Source organism: Ovis canadensis, chromosome 10, assembly GCF_042477335.2.
Source record: "Ovis canadensis isolate MfBH-ARS-UI-01 breed Bighorn chromosome 10, ARS-UI_OviCan_v2, whole genome shotgun sequence".
NCBI lineage: Eukaryota > Metazoa > Chordata > Mammalia > Artiodactyla > Bovidae > Ovis > Ovis canadensis.
In genome coordinates, this window is record NC_091254.1 from 16,043,585 (window position 1) to 16,061,116 (window position 17,532).

The 17,532-nt window shown below is 35.8% G+C and overlaps 1 protein-coding gene across 4 annotated transcripts in view; it reads right to left on the minus strand.

Annotated features, from left to right (window-relative positions):
• The window catches only part of TDRD3 (tudor domain containing 3), a 231,369-nt gene that overhangs the window by 180,891 nt on the left and 32,946 nt on the right, over positions 1 to 17,532 (minus strand). The gene's annotated exons all lie outside the window — the stretch shown is intronic.

Consider the following 17,532-nt stretch of genomic DNA (forward strand, 5'->3'; position numbering starts at 1 on the left):
TCAAAATATGGATTTTAAAAAAGTTTCTAGGGATAATCCTTTGTAAAAGCCATATATAATGTAAAATATTTAAAAGTGCTTAAATTCTGAAAAATTGAAACCTAGAATTGTTTACTTAAGCATTTCCTTTAAAATGCTTAAGATGTATTAGAGAGCTAATTCTGAAGGATGTGCTACTTGAAAACACCACTAGATGACAACCTTGCTTTACAAGTACAATACTATCAGCCTATTACTGGAAAATCTAAGACTCCAAAGATGTACTAAACTGGCTTTAAAATAAACGTTTCCAACATTTACTGGGTTGTTCTGGTGGAGAGAAGATATATCAAAAATAAAATAAGCTATTTATAATTTTAAAATTTGTGCTTGCTATAAAGATCACGCAGGATTTAAAAAAGAAACTCATTTAGCAGACACTCAAGAGATTTCTTACCCAAACAACAACAACAAAAAAAACCTGAAGCATATCAAAAGGCAATTTTCTCTCTTACGCTCTCCTATGTTCATCCTTTGGAAATACAGATTTATATATAGTACCTATAAATTACTAGAGACTAATACTTTTTTGTTGTAGAATAATTACAAAGGGTACTTTCAACGTTATTTCAACTGTTGCTTTTCTCTGACATCAAAACAAATAAACATGATATTTTAAGATAATAACTATAAGAAGAAAGGTGATAACAAAACACAAACTTCTATTTTTTATGATCCACTTCCAGATATCTTAAATATTTTTCCTATGTATAATCAATCCATGAAGACATTAGTCCTGGAAGGCTTATTTGGTATTGAGTAATTACTATACTTACTTAATAATAAGTAAATAGCTTGGCAACCCACTGCAGCGTTCTTGCCTAGAGATCCCACGGACAGAGAGGCCTGGCAGGCTACAGTCCATGGGGATGCAAGAGTCAGACATGACTTGGCAACTAAACCACCACCAATTATTATAACACCCTAGCAAGTAAAAATCTGTAAATATTCCTTTGAAATTCCATAATTGATACATTACAAGAAATAGCAGCAAGGAAATCTAACTATGTTGTTATTCATTTTTGTAAACCAAGCCCGTACATATTTTTAAAGTATAAAATGAAAGCCTGGATATTTTTACTTTCATTGGAGTTTATATGTCCTTCCTCCAACTCAACATTTTCATTCTTAAATTCTGAAGCAGAGCTGAAGTTAGTTTCTAATAACTCATAAATGAGATTATTTGATATTTCTTTCATCTCTATTTCAGCACAAAGGTGATAGCTATAAAACCATACATCAGTAGGAAAGACTCACTTCAAGCCTAATGTCCCATGAACTGACTATTGTGATACAGCATCAGAGCTGGCAGAGGCCATGACACAAGCCTCCCAGATCAATGCCAGACCAGGTACTTAATTCTAAGTTTACATGAGAAATGTTACTTTAAAATGGGAGCTATGATAACAAATATTAGAAGGCATTTTATGAATACCTTGGGCTGTCTGATCAGTATTTTATAATGAGACAGAACTAGATGCATATCTCAGCCTCACCATTTAATCAATGTGGGATCCAAAGCAATTAATTCAATCTACCTGTGCCTCAGGTGCCTTCCCTACTTAAAAATTTTTTTTAAAGGTCTACAGAGTTGTTCTTTAAAAAATGTTGATCATTAGAGTTGTTCTAAGAATAAATGAAATACTCATCATGTGCTTGGTATGAAGTTAGATGCTAAATAAATACTAGATTCTTTCCTTCTAAAGCACTGTAACCTTTGTGTCTATTCTGGAAAATATCTCCAAAAGATAATGATCCTTAAAAATGCCTTCTTCTGAAACTAGTACAGTAAGTGAATCTACTATAGTTCAACTTTTTAAAAAAAAAAAGTCTTCAGGGTTATAAGAAGAGAAGAAAAGAATGAAATTCACCAACCAATAAAGGGAATTTCCTCAAAGGTTACAGCTAATAGCCAAAATACCCTAAGCTACATATTTCCAACATGCTCCTCACATGGAGCTCACTGAGAAATGAAGGAAGGTGTCTGCAAGATGAAAAGATTTTTATTATTTAATTCATTGACACTTTCCAATTGTACATATTGGAAATACATAGTTTTTAATAATAAGAAAAAACACTTACTCCCTGAGACTGTGCAACTATTTATGCCCAAAGAGAATTTTCAATGCAAAATACACAGCCATCATTTTTCTCCAATCTGTCATTTATGTCAGAATTTAAAATAATGATGTCAAGAAACACTTGGTAAGTAATAAGTTTAATATTCTATATTGTATTAAAATTAGCCAATGGAAATTTGCTGTATGACTCAAGGAACTCAAACCAGGGCTCTGTAACAACTAGAGGGGTGGAATGGGGAAGAAGGTGGGAGGGAGGTTCAAGAGCAAGAAGAGGGAGGGAACATATGTATGCCTATGGCTGATTCATGCTGATGTTTGGCAGAAACCAACATAATTCTGTAAATCAATTATCCTTCAGTTAAAAAATAAATTCAAAATTTAAAAAAAAAACAAAAATAAATGACAATTTTAATGTTTTAAAATGATATTTTATGATTTACACTCACAATTTATTTAAATTAATACCATTTATTCAAAACTTTAAAAATGAAAACCTGCTTCAATTATCACAGGCCATTATGACAAATACCTATTTGTTTCTAGCACCTGTAAGCATACACGTTACCATTTAATAGCATAACAATTCTCCAAAAATTAAAATGAAAATAGAAGAGGCCTAAAATAAAAGATGGCCGTCACTTAAAATACGCTACTAAATTAAGTACTGCTGTTCAGTTGCTATGTTGTGTCTGACTCTTTGTAACCACACAGATTGCAACAGGCCAGGTTTCCCTGTTCTTTACCATCTCCCGGAGCTTGCTTAAACTCATGTCCATCAATCAGTGATGCCATCCAACCATACCATCCCTTTCTCCTCCTGCCTTCAGTTTTTACCAGCATCAGGGTCTTTTTTGACAAGACAGCTCTTTGCATCAGGTGGTCAAAGTATTGGAACTTCAGCATCAGTCCTTCCAATGAGTATTCAGGACTGACTTCCTTTAGGATTGACTGGTTTGATCTCCTTGCTCTCCTAGGGCCTCTCAAGAGTCTTCTCCAGCACCACAATTAGAAGGCATCAGTTCTTCAGAGCTCAGCCTCCATTATGGTCCAACTTTCACATCTGTACACAACTACTGGAAAAACCATAGCTTTGACTATTCAGACCTCTGTTGACAAAGTGTTTCTGTTTTCTAATATATTATCTAGGTTTGTCATTGCTTTTCTTCCAAGGAGCAAGCATCTTTTAATTTTGTGGCTGCAGTTACCATCCAGTGATTTTGGAGCCCAAGAAAATAGTCTTTCACTGTTTCCATTGTTTCCCCATCTATTTGCTATGAAGTGATGGGACCAGATGCCACGATCTTCATTTTTCGAGTGTTGAGTTTTAAGCCAGCTTTTTCAGCTCTTTCACCCTCATCAACAGGCTCTTTAGTTCCTCTTCGCTTTCTGCCATAAGAATGGTGTTATTTGCGTATCTGAGGTTGCTGATATTTCTCCCTGCAATCTTGATTCCAGCTTGTGATTCATCCAGCCTGGCATTTCTCATGATATACTCTGCACAGAAGTTAAATAAGCAGGGTGACAATATACAGCCTTAACATTCTCCTTTGCATACAGGTTTCCTGGCTTGCATACAGGTTTCTCAGGAGGCAAGTAAGGTTGTCTGGTATTTCCATCTCTTTAAGAATTTTCCAGTTTCCTGTGATCCACATAATCAAAGGCTTTAGTGTAGTCAATGAAGCAGAAGTAGATGTTTTTCCGGAATTCTCGTTTTTTCTATGATCCAACAGATGTTGGCAATTTGATTTTTTGGTCCCTCTGCTTTTTCCAAATTCAGCTTGTACATCTGCAAGTTCTTGGTTCACATACTGTAGACTAGCTTGGAAGATTTTGAGCCTTATCTTCCTAGCAAGTAAAATGAAATACTAAATGAAATAAGTAAATAAAAATGAATTTTTCACAAAAAAGTGAAATATTCCCTCATGTATATATCTCAGTTGAAAAATATGAATTAATAATTCTTATCATTTCAAGATACACCTTAAATATAAAATGCTTGGTGTTGAAGTTTTTGAAATTTACATGTTGCAAATAAATTAAGAATTTTCTTTTTCCAGCTTAGAAAACGTAATTTAAATACCCATCTCTTTGTAGTAGTCTGAATGGTGGTACCCCAAAAGATATGTTCCCGTACTAATCTCTGGGACCAGTGAATGTTACTTTATTTGGAAAAAATGATCTCTTAAAGACGTGAGACAAGTATCTGGGTGCATCCTAAATCTAATGACAAGTGTCCTTATAAGAGAAACGCCCAGGGAATTTTGGAACATACATACAGAAAAGACACAGATGGACACAGAAATTGGAGTGATGAGGTCTCAAGCCAAGGAATGCCAGCAACCGCCAAAAGTTGGACACAGCAAATAACTGATTTTCCCCTAGACTGTCTGCACACACCTTGATTTCAGATTTTTAGCCTCCAGAACTGTAAGAGAGTACATTTTTATGGTTTTATTCCCTCTGCTTGTATTTGGTACAGTATTCACAGGAAAATGATACACCTATTACAAACTTAAGCCATTTGAAAGTACTGACTCAATAAAAACCTATCTTTTGAAAGGTCATCTTTTACAATAGAATCTATGAAGAACATCCTCTATTCAATTTAAAACGTCCTGATTCATTAACTCTCCCTGAATGATCAACTTCAGTGAACTTGATCAGTTTAAGTCAATAAATAATAAAATATAACTTTACAGAGGAATAATAAAAAGTGAAAGGGGCTCCTTCCCAATTCTTCCAAAAAATATAAATTATTAACAATGTTAGGTATATCCCTGTAATACACATACACACAAACTGGGGTAGACTTTAGAAGGAAATATTTGTTTATAGTGTAGACTCAGGTACATAAAAGTTTCTGCAATAGATCTTTTCATTTAAGAATAGATCATGGCCAACTTCCATTTCAAACATAGATTTCCCCATCTCATTCTGTTCAATGGCTACTTGTCCCTTAGTATCTAAGGGGGATTGTTTCCAAGACCTCTGCAGAAACCAAAATCAGCAGATGTTCAAGTCTCTTATATAAAATGTTTAGAAATATAACTTTCAGTATAAACTCATGATTTTATACTTATATCAGTTTATTCATTCTGATGTGTGTGAACCAGCCCAGAAATGACATATGACTCACCTAATAGTTGCACCTTCATAAATCCAATCATAGATTAGATTTGTTTTTCAGATTCGACATAAGTGAAATCATATGGTATTTGTCTTTCTCTGACTTATTTCACTTAGCCTAATACCAACTGGGCCCATCCATGTTATCACAAATGACAAGACCTTGTTCTTTTTTATGGTTGAATAATATTCCACTGATCCTATAAACCACATCTTTACTCACCCATCTATTGCTGGACACTTAGGATCCTTCCATATAGTAGATACTATAAATAATGCTGCAATTAACATATGAATGAATATATCTTTCAAATTAGTTTTTTTTTTTAATTCTTCAGAAAAATACCCATAAGTAGAATTGCTGGATTGTATGGTATTTCTATTTTTAATTTTTTGAGGAGCCTCCATATATTTCCCAGAGGAGCTGTACCAATTTACATTCCCAACAACAGTGAATGAGATTATACTTTTCTCAATATTCTTGGCAATACTTAAATGTTGTTTTGGATAACAGTCATTCTGAAATATGTAAGGTGACATCTCATTGCAAGTTTGATCAATTTCCTGACTAATGATGTTCAGAATCTTTTCATGTGTCCACTGACCACCTGATGTCTTCCAAGGAACAATATCTATTCAGATCCTCTGCTCATTTTTTAAATCAGGTTGTGTTTTGGACATTGAGTTGTATGAATTCTTGTATGTTTTGGACATAATGTCTGTAAATACATTCTCCCATTTAGTATGCTAGCTTTGCATTTTGTTGACAGTTTCCTTCACTGTGCAAAAATTATTTAGTTTGATGCAGCCCCATTTCTTCATTTCTGGTTTTGTTTCCCTTGCCTCAGAAGACTGATCTGAAAAAAACTGCTAACACTGATGTCAAAGAGCATAATGATTATGTTTTCTTCTAGGAGTTGTATGGTTTCAGGTCTTACATTTATGTCTTTAACTCATTTTGAGTTTATTTTTATATATGCTTTGAGAAAGTAGTCCAGTTAGAATCTTCTGCATGATGCAGTTTTCCCAAAATTATTTGTTGAAGAGGCAGTTTTGTCCCTCCATTCTATTAATTCTTGCATCCTGTGTCAGAGATTAATTGACCATATAACTCTGGGTTCATTTCTGGGCTTCTTTATTCTGTTCCATTGACCTGTGTGTCTTGTTTTGTGCCAGTAACACTGTTTTAGTGACTATAGCTTAAAGTATAGTTTGAAATCAATGCATGTAATACCTACAGTTTTATTCTCCAGGCTCAGGATTGATTTGGCTATTTGGGGTCTTTTCTGTTTCCATAGAAACTTTAGAATTATTTCCTCCATTTTGCTAACAAGAAAAAAAAATGCCATTAATATTATGATAAGGAATGCACTGAATATTAATTTCTTTGGGGCATACAGTCATTTTAACAACAATAATTCTTCCAACCCATGAGCATGGTATATCTTTCCATTTGTTTGTGTCAATCTCCAATTTCTTTCATCAATGTCTTATAAATTTCCAAGTACAGGTCTTTTACCTCCTTGGTTAGATTTAATCCCAGGTATTTCATTCTTTCTGATGTAATTATGCATGGGGTTGTTTTCTTAATTTTTCTGAGAGTTTGTTGTTGGTGTATAGAAGCACAACCAATTTTTGTAGTTTAATTTTGTAACCTACACCATTACTGAGTTCTAATAGTTTTCTGGTGATATCTTCAGAATTTTCTATACACAGTATCATGTCATCTGCAAACAGTGATAATTTTATTTCTTCCTTTCCAATATTAATTTCTTTATTTCCTTTCTTGTCTAACTACTGTGACTAAGACTTGCAATACTGTAACAAAAGTAAATGACAGGAGTGTGCATCCTTGTCTTGTTCCTGATTTTAGAGGAAACATTTTTAGCTGTGAGCTTGTCACATATAGTCTTTATTGTGTTGAGATATGTTCTCTCTACATACACTTTTTGAGAGTTTTTACTAACAAGTAGATGTTGAATTTTGTCAAAAAGCTTTCCCTGCATTTATTGAGATGATATATAACTTTAACTGTTTAATTTGCTAAGTGATATATCACATTACTTGATTTGCAGATATTAAAACATCTTTGCATCCCTGGGATAAATCATACTTGATCATTGTTTATGATCCTTTTACTGTATTGTTGATTCAGTTTGCTAATATTATGTTGAGGATTTTTGCAACTACATTTATCAGTGACACTAACCTGAAATTTTTTGTGTGTGGTATCTTTCACTGGTTTTGAAAGTATCAGGGTAATGTAAGCCTCACAGAATGACTTCAAAAGTATTCTTCCTCTGCAATTTGGTGGACTAGTTTGAGGAAGATAAATGTTAAATCTTCTTAAAATGTTTGGTATAATGCATCTGTGAGGTCAATTGGCTCTGTACATTTGCTAGGCATTTTCTAATTAGTGAGTAAATTTCACTACTGGTAACTGGTTCATTTTTTTACTCTTCCTGATTCAGTTTTGGAAGATCACACATTTTTAGGAATTTATCCAGTTCTTCAAGGTTGTCCATTTTACTGGTGCGTCACTGTTCACAAAAATCTCTTATGATCCATTATATTTCTGTAATGCCAGTTGTCACTGCCCTTTCATTTCTGATTTTATTCACTTGGGCCACCTCCTTTACCCTTTGATGAGTCTAACTAAAGGTTTATCAATTTTATTTTTTCAAAGAATCAGCTCTTAGTTTCCTGATCTTTTCTATTGTTTAGTCTTTAATTATTTTACTTATTTAGAAGAAATCTTCAGGATTTCTTTCCTTCTATTAACTTTGGGCTTTGTTGTTCCTTTTATACTTCCTTTATATGTAAAGTTAGGTTGTTTGAGATTTTTTTTTCTCTTGTTTCCTGAGGTAGGCTTGTATCATTATAAACTTTCCTCTTAGAATTGCTTTTGCTGTGTTCCATAGAGTTTGGATTGCTGTGCTTCTGTTTTGTTTCAAGGTATTGTTTATACTTTCATCTCAGATTTTTTTCAGTGACCCACTGATTGTTTAGTACCATATTGTTCAGCCTCCATGTTTATGTTTTTTCTTTTGTTTTTGGCCATGCCAAGTGGCATGTGAGATCTTAGTTCCCTGCTGCTGCTGCTGCTGCTGCTGCCAAGTCCCTTCAGTCGTGTCCGACTCTGTGCGACCCCATAGACGGCAGCCCACCAAGCTCCCGCATCCCTGGGATTCTCCAGGCAAGAATACTAGTGGTCAAATCCACGTTTGTGTTTTTTGAAGTATTCTTTTACCCCTATAGTTGACCTGTAGTCTCATATGATTGGTTAGGAGAAGAAGAAAAAAAAAACACTTAATATGATTTTTAAATTTATTGAGACTTGTTTTGTGGTCTAACGTGGTATATCCTGGAAAATGTTCCATGTGCAATGAAAAGAATGTTTATTCTGCTGCCTTTGGGTCAAGTATTTTATACATTAATATTTATCCCATCTTCTCTAACGTATTGTTTAAAGCTACTGTTTCTTTACTAATTTTGTCTGGATTCTCTGTCCACTGATGCAAGTGGAGGTGTTAAAGTTTGTTACAATTATTGTGTTACTGTCAACTTCTTCCTTTATTTTGTTAGTATTTATCTATTCAGATGCATCTATGTGGGCTACATACATATTTATAAATGTGATATGCTCCTGCTGGATTGATCCCTTTATCATTATGTAGTGTTCTTTTGTCTACGCTGTCAACTACTAAAAGTAGGGAGTGAGGCAAGAGAATTGAGAGAGGATCCCTAACATGCTCAAGCCATTCAGTCACCAAAGGCTTCAGGCCCTCAGAAAACTAGAGAATGCATTCCAGGTTTTCAGTGCAGAATTAGGAGAGGCACCAGGGCCAGAAGAGCAATTTGCATTCACACTTATGAGAGTGTCCATTTCATCACAAGTGGCAAATAGATTCAAGGGATCAGATCTGATAGAATGCCTGAAGAACTATGGACAGAGGTTCATGACATTGTACAGAGGCAGTGATTGAGACCATCTCCAAGAAAAACAAAAAGGCAAAACAGTTGTCTGAGGAGGCCTTACAAATAACTAATACAGGAAGAGAAGCTAAAGGCAAAGGAGAAAAGGAAATATATACCCATCTGAATGCAAAGTTCCAAAGAATAGCAAGGAGAGATAAGAAAGCCTTCCTCAGAGATCAATGCAAAGAAATAGAGGAAAACAACAGAATGGAAAAGCCTGGAGATCTCTTCAAGAAAATTAGAGACACCAAGGGAACATTTCATGCACAGATGGGCTCAATAAAGGACAGAAATGGTACGGACCTAACAAAAGCAGATATTGAGAAAAGGTGGCAAGAATACAAAGAAGAACTATAAAAAAAGATATTCATGACCCAGATAACCACAACAGTGTGATCACTCACCTAGAGCCAGACAAGTGGGCCCTAAGAAGCATCACTAGTGGAAGTGATGGAATTCCAGCTGAGCTATTTCAAATTCTAATAGGTGACGCTGTGAAAGTGCTGCACTCAATATGCCAGCAAATTTGGAAAACTCAGCAGTGGCCACAGGACTGGAAAAGGTCAGTTTACTCTCCAGTCCCAAAGAAAAGCAATGCCAAAATGCCTAACAATGTTCAAACTACTGCACAATTACATTCATCTCATACACTAGCAAAGCAATGCTCAAAATTCTCCCAGCCAGACTTCAACAGTACATGAACTGAGAACTTCCAGATGTTCAAGCTGGATTTAGAAAAAACAGAGGAACCAGAGATCAAATTGCCAACATTTGCTGGATCATAGAAAAAGCAAGAGAGTTCCAAAAAACATCTACTTCAGCTTTATTGGCTACACCAAAGCCTTTGACTGTGCGGATCACACTCAAAGCCTTTGTGTGGATTCTTAAAGAGATAGAAATACCAGATCATCTGACCTGCCTCCTGAGAAATCTGTATGCAGGTCAAGAAGCAACAATTAGAACCAGACACGGAACAAAGGACTGGTTCCAAATCAGGAAAGGAGTACATCAAGGCTGTATATTGTCACCCTGCTTATTGAACTTGTCTGCAGGGTACATCACACAAAATGCCAGGCTGTATAAAGCACAAGCTGGAATCAAGATTGCTGGGAGAAATAGCAATAACCTAGATATGCAGATGACACCACCTTTATGGAAGAAAGTGAAGAGGAACTGAAGAGCCTCTTGATGAAAGTGAAAGAGGAGAGTGAAAATGCTGGCTTAAAACTCAACAACTCAAAAAACAAAGATCATAGCATCTGGTCCCATCACTTCATGGCAAACAGATGGAGAAACAATGGAAACAGTGACAAACTTTCTCTGCTTGGGTTTCAAAATTACAGCAGATAGTGACTGAAGCCATGAATTTAAAGATGCTTGCTCCCTGGAAGAAAAGCTATGACCTACCTAGAGCATATTAAAAAGCAGAGACATTACTTTGCCAACTAAGGTCCATCTAAGCTATGGTTTTTCCAGTAGTCATGTATGGCATGAGACTATAAAGAAAGCTGAGCACAAAAGAACGGACGCTTTTAAACTGTGGTGTTGGAGAAGACTCTTAAGAGGCCCTTGGACTGCAAGGATATCAAACCAGTCAATCCTAAGGGAAATCAGTACTGAATATTCATTGGAACGACTGATGCTGAAGCTGAAACTCCAATACTTTGGCCACCGGATGCCACCAACTCCCTGGAAAAGACCCTGATGCTGGGAAAGATTGAAGGCAAGAGGAGAAGGGGACGACAGAGGATGAGATGGTTGGATGGCATCACCAACTCAATGGACATGAGTTTGAGCCAGCTTTGGGAGTTGGAGATGGACAGGGAAGCCTGGCGTGCTACAGTCCATGAGGTCACAAAGAGTCAGACATGACTGAGCAACTGAACTGATTTCATCACAATCCTGCCAACAAAAAGTGCTGTCATATATTTTTTTCATTTTTTGCCACCATTACAGCTGAGAAAGGCATGTTTGTGGGCCATTTTTTATGTTTTTTGCATGTCCTTTTCCCTGTTTTTTTAAATCAGAAAGTGAAAGTGTTAGTCACTCAGTCATGTCTGACTCTTTCCAACCCCATGGACTGTAGCCCAACAGGCTAGGCAAGAGTACTGGAGTGGGTTGCCATGCCCATTTTTTCTGTTAAAGCCTGGAGAGCCTCTATTAAGTTTCTTTCAGCTCTCCTAACTCATCCCCTGTACTTTAAAGCTTAGGGTACCTGGAGATGCAGAAATCAGGACAGTATGGGGAGATCTTTCTTCTCTCTTATCCTGCCCATTGTTGTTCAGTCACCCAGTCGTGTCTGACTCTTTGCAGACCCATCGACTGCAGCATGCCAGGCCTCCCTGTCCCTCACCATCACCCAAAGTTTGCCCCAGTTCAAGTCCATTGCATCAGTGATGTCATCCAGCCATCTCATCCTCTAACACCATCTTCTCCTTCTGCCCTCAATCTTTCCCAGCATCCTGCCCATAATCATTTGCATTTGAAAGCCTGAAGTGTTCAGAAGGTGCCTCTCAGATACTCTGCTCTGGCCCCAGCATTCTGTACCTGAAAGCCTAATTGCCTCTGATCAACTTTCTCTCTCTCTCTCTCCTCCCCCCGCCCCCAGGGGATCTCCCTCACCCAGGGATCGAACCTGGCTCTCCTGCACTGCAGGCAGATTCTTTATAGTTTGAGTCACCAGGGAATATCTATTTTTCTATCAGACTATTGGTCTTTTGCCAGAGTTCTTCATGTATTAAAAATCGTAGCCCTGTGTCTGTTTCATATATTGAGTTTAGCAGTTGTTTCTTGGTTTTTGTTCATGGTATTTCTCACTGTTCCAACTATTTTTTATTTTTATGCAGGCAAATTTATCAATCTTTTATTGCCTCTGGATTTGAGTCAGAATTAGAAAGCATTTCCCTACTCTAAGGTTGAAGAGGAAGTCATCCATGTTTTCTTCTACTATGTGTATAGTTTCAAGTAGACAGTAATCCATTTAGTGACTATACTATGGATGGTTTATGACATGGATGTAATTTTACCCTTCTCCAAATGGCTACCAAATTGTCCCAGTACCACTGCCTTTAAAAGTATGTCTTCTTTGTAGTGCTTTGAGATGTTGCCTGGGACCATTATCAGTTTACTGTCTTTCAGCTCCAAATTCACCTTTTGATGCCTGAACTATGATATTCAATCTGAGCCTTTTAAATATTTTTTCTTTGCCAACTGGAACCCTGTTAAACTTTGCCAGTAGAGGGCACCAGGGACTCTATGATGAAAGAGTTTGGCTTCCAGGTTCCAGCGCACTTGCTCAACAAGATCCAACCAGCAGGGCACAGTGGCCAATAGCATCACCCAGCACCATCCCTAAGTGGTTGCATGGTAGAGTGACTCCACTAAGAGTCACAGTTAACTTTTCCCTGTGACCGGCCTTCATTGACACTTTAGAAGGTAGATTTAGAAGTTCCACTTAGAAGTTCCAAAGGAGTGATTTTCAGCAAGTTCTGCCAGAGCAGGACCACAGCAATTTCTCTCCCATTCAGTACCCTCTTCAATAATGAATGACTCTCACTCAGACCTAAGGATAAGGGAAATTCCTCCTTAGGCAGAGTAGCTGTTCCCCATCTCTTCTATTCCTATATATTTTGAAATTCTCTCTGCTCCTTATAAGTCCTCATTAATCTGATCTCCTGCTGTAGTTCATAATTTTTACACTAAATTTTCTCTGTTCAAGTTGCTATGTAGGTTTCTCTCTCCTTATTGGAATCAGACTGATACATTACCTTTGCCATATACTATGTTTCCACTGTTCTGGGGTCTAATTCTGGATATTCTATTTCCCCTTTTACCAAGAAGCTGTTCAATCAATTTTTTAATTTCCAAGCAGAAGAAGCTGTTTTTGCTTTTGGTAGTAAAACCTAGTTATATTCTGCATTGTAATCAGTGTTGTATGTAATATGTCTACTTTATGGCAATTATTGTTTTGAGACTTAATATATAACCAACTTTGTCAATGTGTTATGGGCACTCAGTAGAAACATGTATTCTTTATTTTCAAACTGTAGCACTCAGTTTGCACTCAAGAGCAATCTTACTGTTATTTATATCATCTCCTTTTATTCTTTGTCCACTTCACCTATCTAATAATGAAAGTGGTATATTGCAGTCTCCTATTATTGGTATGTTTCTATCTATGTGTCCATGCATCACCTGTGCGTTTTATTTCTGAAAGGTCATTGATAAATATAAATATTCATAAGTGTAACATCTTAATTGTGGGATGTGGGTTTTAGTATTAACCTTCTCTGTCACATTTAATGTTCTTGGGCTTGAATTCTACCATATCTGATAGATACGCTCTATCTATCACTGTCCCTGCTGTCACACTATTTCCACTGTCTGGTATACTTTTCTCCATCCTATTCTCAGCTATTCTGAATCACACTAACTATGTCTCTTGTAAATAGCATATCGGGTTCTGTTACATGAACCAAATTTCTTTTTCATTTTTGAAGAAAGCCCATTCACAGTGATCACTGGTCTCAAGTTCATCATCATATTCTAAAAATTGTGTGTTTTGTTATTTTACCATGTTTCTTTATCCACAGGATATGTATTTTCGCTATTTTAAAGGTTTTTTTGGTTTTACAAATGTCTGTATTTTTGTTTCTGTGGTACATTCTGTACTTATAATCCTTTTTAAATCCCCTTGAGTCTTGCTTTCTCATTTAACTTTATAATTTATGATTTATCATGTACTATTGATATTTTTAAATCCTAATGCACCATTTTCCCTTTTCATTCTCCATTTTCCTATTTTCCAACGCTGTCAAAATATGTAATACTTTTATACTAGCATTTCATCCTTACACCCATCTTCTTTTAGTGTTAGAAGTATACTTACAAATTTTAAGATGTTCAACATCAGTTCTCCTGTTGAAGTTTTTCCAATCATTTGGTTGGATGAAGCTCATCGTCTAGATTTCTCAAGGACCGAGGGGTAAACATTCCTCTAAGTTCTGGTAGGCTAAACACTATGTTTACATAATCTTCATATTTAAAAACCACTTTCACTGTACATAAAATCCAGAGTTCTTTTTCTCATTGAATTTTTAAAGTGCTGTTCCATTTTACCTTGTTTTGCATGTTGGTTTTGAAGTTTGATGCTAGTATAGCTGACCCTTGAACAATACAGGTTGTTGCTTATACACAGGTATACACATATTTTTTTTCAATAAATACTACAGTAATACTATATAATCTGTTAATCTGCAGATGTCAAAACTGTGGATATAGAGTACTATGAGTTACCTGTGGATTTTCAACTGTGTGGAGAGTCAGTACCCTTAACATCCACATTGCTCAAAGGTTAACTGTATAATTATTTTGCTTTTCTAAGTTATTTGGGTTTTTTGCATGGAGTCTTAAGGATTTTATTATCTTTGAAATAAAATTTTACTAAGATATATACTAGTAATTACATATATTTAATGAATTAATTTTTCCAGGTTCTTGATATAATTTCAGTGTGGATTTAGGGTCTATCTGGAAAGTTTTCCTGAATTATATTTTCAGATATTAGCTCTTTTCAGTTGTTTTGGTTCTCTTCTTCAGAGATTCCAAGAAGACAAATATTATTCCTTCCTTGACTGTCTTCCATTTCCACTATTTTTTCTGTGACATTTTTTTACTTCTCTGTAAATTTTAATTCTCATAGTTAATGTAACAATTAATGTAATATAGTTAATGTAACATTACATAGTTAATGTAATTTTAATTCTCATAGTTATTCTCTTGCTTTTTTTGATGCTCTTATTAAATTTTCATATTAGTCTATTATCCCTTTGGCACTCTGTAATATATTCTTCATTTCTGGGATAATTTTGATACTTTCTTCTATTTTATGAACTTCATCAATTCTTTTTTTGACTTCCCCATTTGCTGTCCATTTCTGTGTTCAGTTTTTGAATTTCTGATTAAAGAGATTTTTCATATTGTCAAATTCTTGTTAATTTAATTCTGTTTGGAGTATCAATTTACAGTTGTCCTAACTTCATGGTGTGTATTAAGGCAAGGGGGGGTTTCTCAGTTAATTTGTGCACAAAATTGTTTCCTGATTCAGAAACCTTTTTATTTTGTGTTGTTGATTCATTTTACAGAACTTCTAGTCCAATGTTACCCTATCTTCTCAGTATCAGCCAGGTACTTTAATGGGGTGGTTGGTTGGTCTGTTCCCTTAAGGCAGAGGAGCAGAAGTACTTTTGTGAATCCTCCAACTTGCGATTCAACTGCCTTGTAAGATTCTATCTTTTCTCTTATGTTTTCCCTCTTCACTATCCAAATGACAAAGAAAACTACTTTTTACCCTGTTGCCTTTTTCTCTCCCAGAAGCTATGCATTTGGAAGCTTATGCCTGCAAATAATGCCTGCTCTTTGAAGTCAGTCTTAATCTTTTAAATAGAGTCTATCTCTTTTATAACTTTATTTATTTTTATCAGTTCTATTTATTTATTTTTGCTATGCTAGGTCTTTGCTGCTGCACAGGCTTTCTCTAGTAGCACCAAGCAGGGGCTACTCTCTAGTTGCAGTTCATGGGTCTCACTGTGGTGTCTTCTCTTCCTGTGGAGCATGGGCTCTAGGGTGTGCAGGCCTCAGTAGTTCCACCTTGTGGCCTCTAGAATGTGGGCTCAGTAGTCGTGGTACATGGGCTTAGTTGCTCCAAGACATGTGGAATCCAGACCAGGGATTGGACTTGTGTTCCCTGCATTGGCAGGCGGATTCTTAACCAACGGACCACCAGGGAAGTACAAGTCTATCCCTTTAAATCACATACTTGTTCCTTTATATAACCATCTCTCTAAGTTCCATGCCTAACCAACTGGACAACATTTATCTCTCTAATTCCACCTGGTCCTTTATTTGGAAAGTGTCCCTTAAAGATATGCATAATTTGAAATACCTTTCTGATATGTCAAGTTACTTTAACATTTTCAACTTTAGGGTAGATTTCACCTTGCTGGTTCCCCCTCAAGCCCCATGCATCTCTCCTCTGCTTTTCCTATGGTCCTGAATCATCCAGCCCCATAGTGGCATAGTCTGAGGGCGGAGTGTGTGAAACCACGGTACCATTATTTGTTAACGTTTTTTCACCCCCAGCTATTTGATAGTGTTAGCATTCTTCATCTTCATATAAGTTGAGAGTATGTTTTTACATAGAATTGTCATAAATATAGGTTGAGAGGCAATTTTAGAGGTTGTTTATCACACTACCATCATTTTCTAACTATCATGTATTCCAGTATGCTTTGTTCAATAAATAGGTAAACTGATTCTAAAATTCATATGGAAATGCAAAAGATCAAGAACAGACAGATTATACTTAAAGGAGAGATGAGAACTTACACTAACTGATATCAGTACCTACACTAATTGATAAAGCTCCATTAATTAAGAAACTGTGATACTGGCATGAAGACAAAGACACAGAAAAGAATCTAAATATTAGATGAACAAAATGTGGTCAACAGATCTTCAACAAAATGCTAAGTCAACCCAATAGTGAAACAAAATCTTTTTAACAAATGTTACTGAAAAAACTGAGTAAGTGTATAAAAAATTAAATAAAACTCAGCCTCCTTCCCACTCTACACACAAAAATTAACTTGGTCACATACCTAAATATAACCATAAAGCCTCTGGAAGCAAACATTGGAGCATTTTCACAAATGAGGTAGGCAACAATTCTTGGACAGGACATAACAGCAAAATTCATTAAAAAAAAAACTGATAAAATTGGTCTTCACCAAAATTAAACATTTCTAATATCAAAAAATAACATTAGTAAAATAAATTGAAAAAACATAGATGGAAAAGTATTCACAGTATGTACATCTGTCAAAAGATTTGCATGCAGAACATATAAACAATTTCTGTAAATCAATAGGAAAAGTTCAGCAATCCAGTTTTTTAAAGAAACAGGCAAAAGACTCAAACAGATACTTCATAAAAGAAGATAAACACATATCTGTGAAACAGACTCAGAGATAGAGAATAGACTTGCAGGTGCCAAGGGGGAGGTGGAGAGGAGAGGGAAGGATTGAGGCTTTGGGATTAGCAAATGCAAACTAGTATATACAGGATGGATAAACAACAAGGTCCTGTTGTATAGGACAGGGAACTATATTCAATATCCTGCAATAAATCAAAATGGAAAAGAATATGTGAAAGAATATATACACATATGTTTAACTGAATCACTTTGGTACAGCAGAAATCAACATATTATGAATCAATTATACTTTAATAAAAATTTTTTAAAAGAATA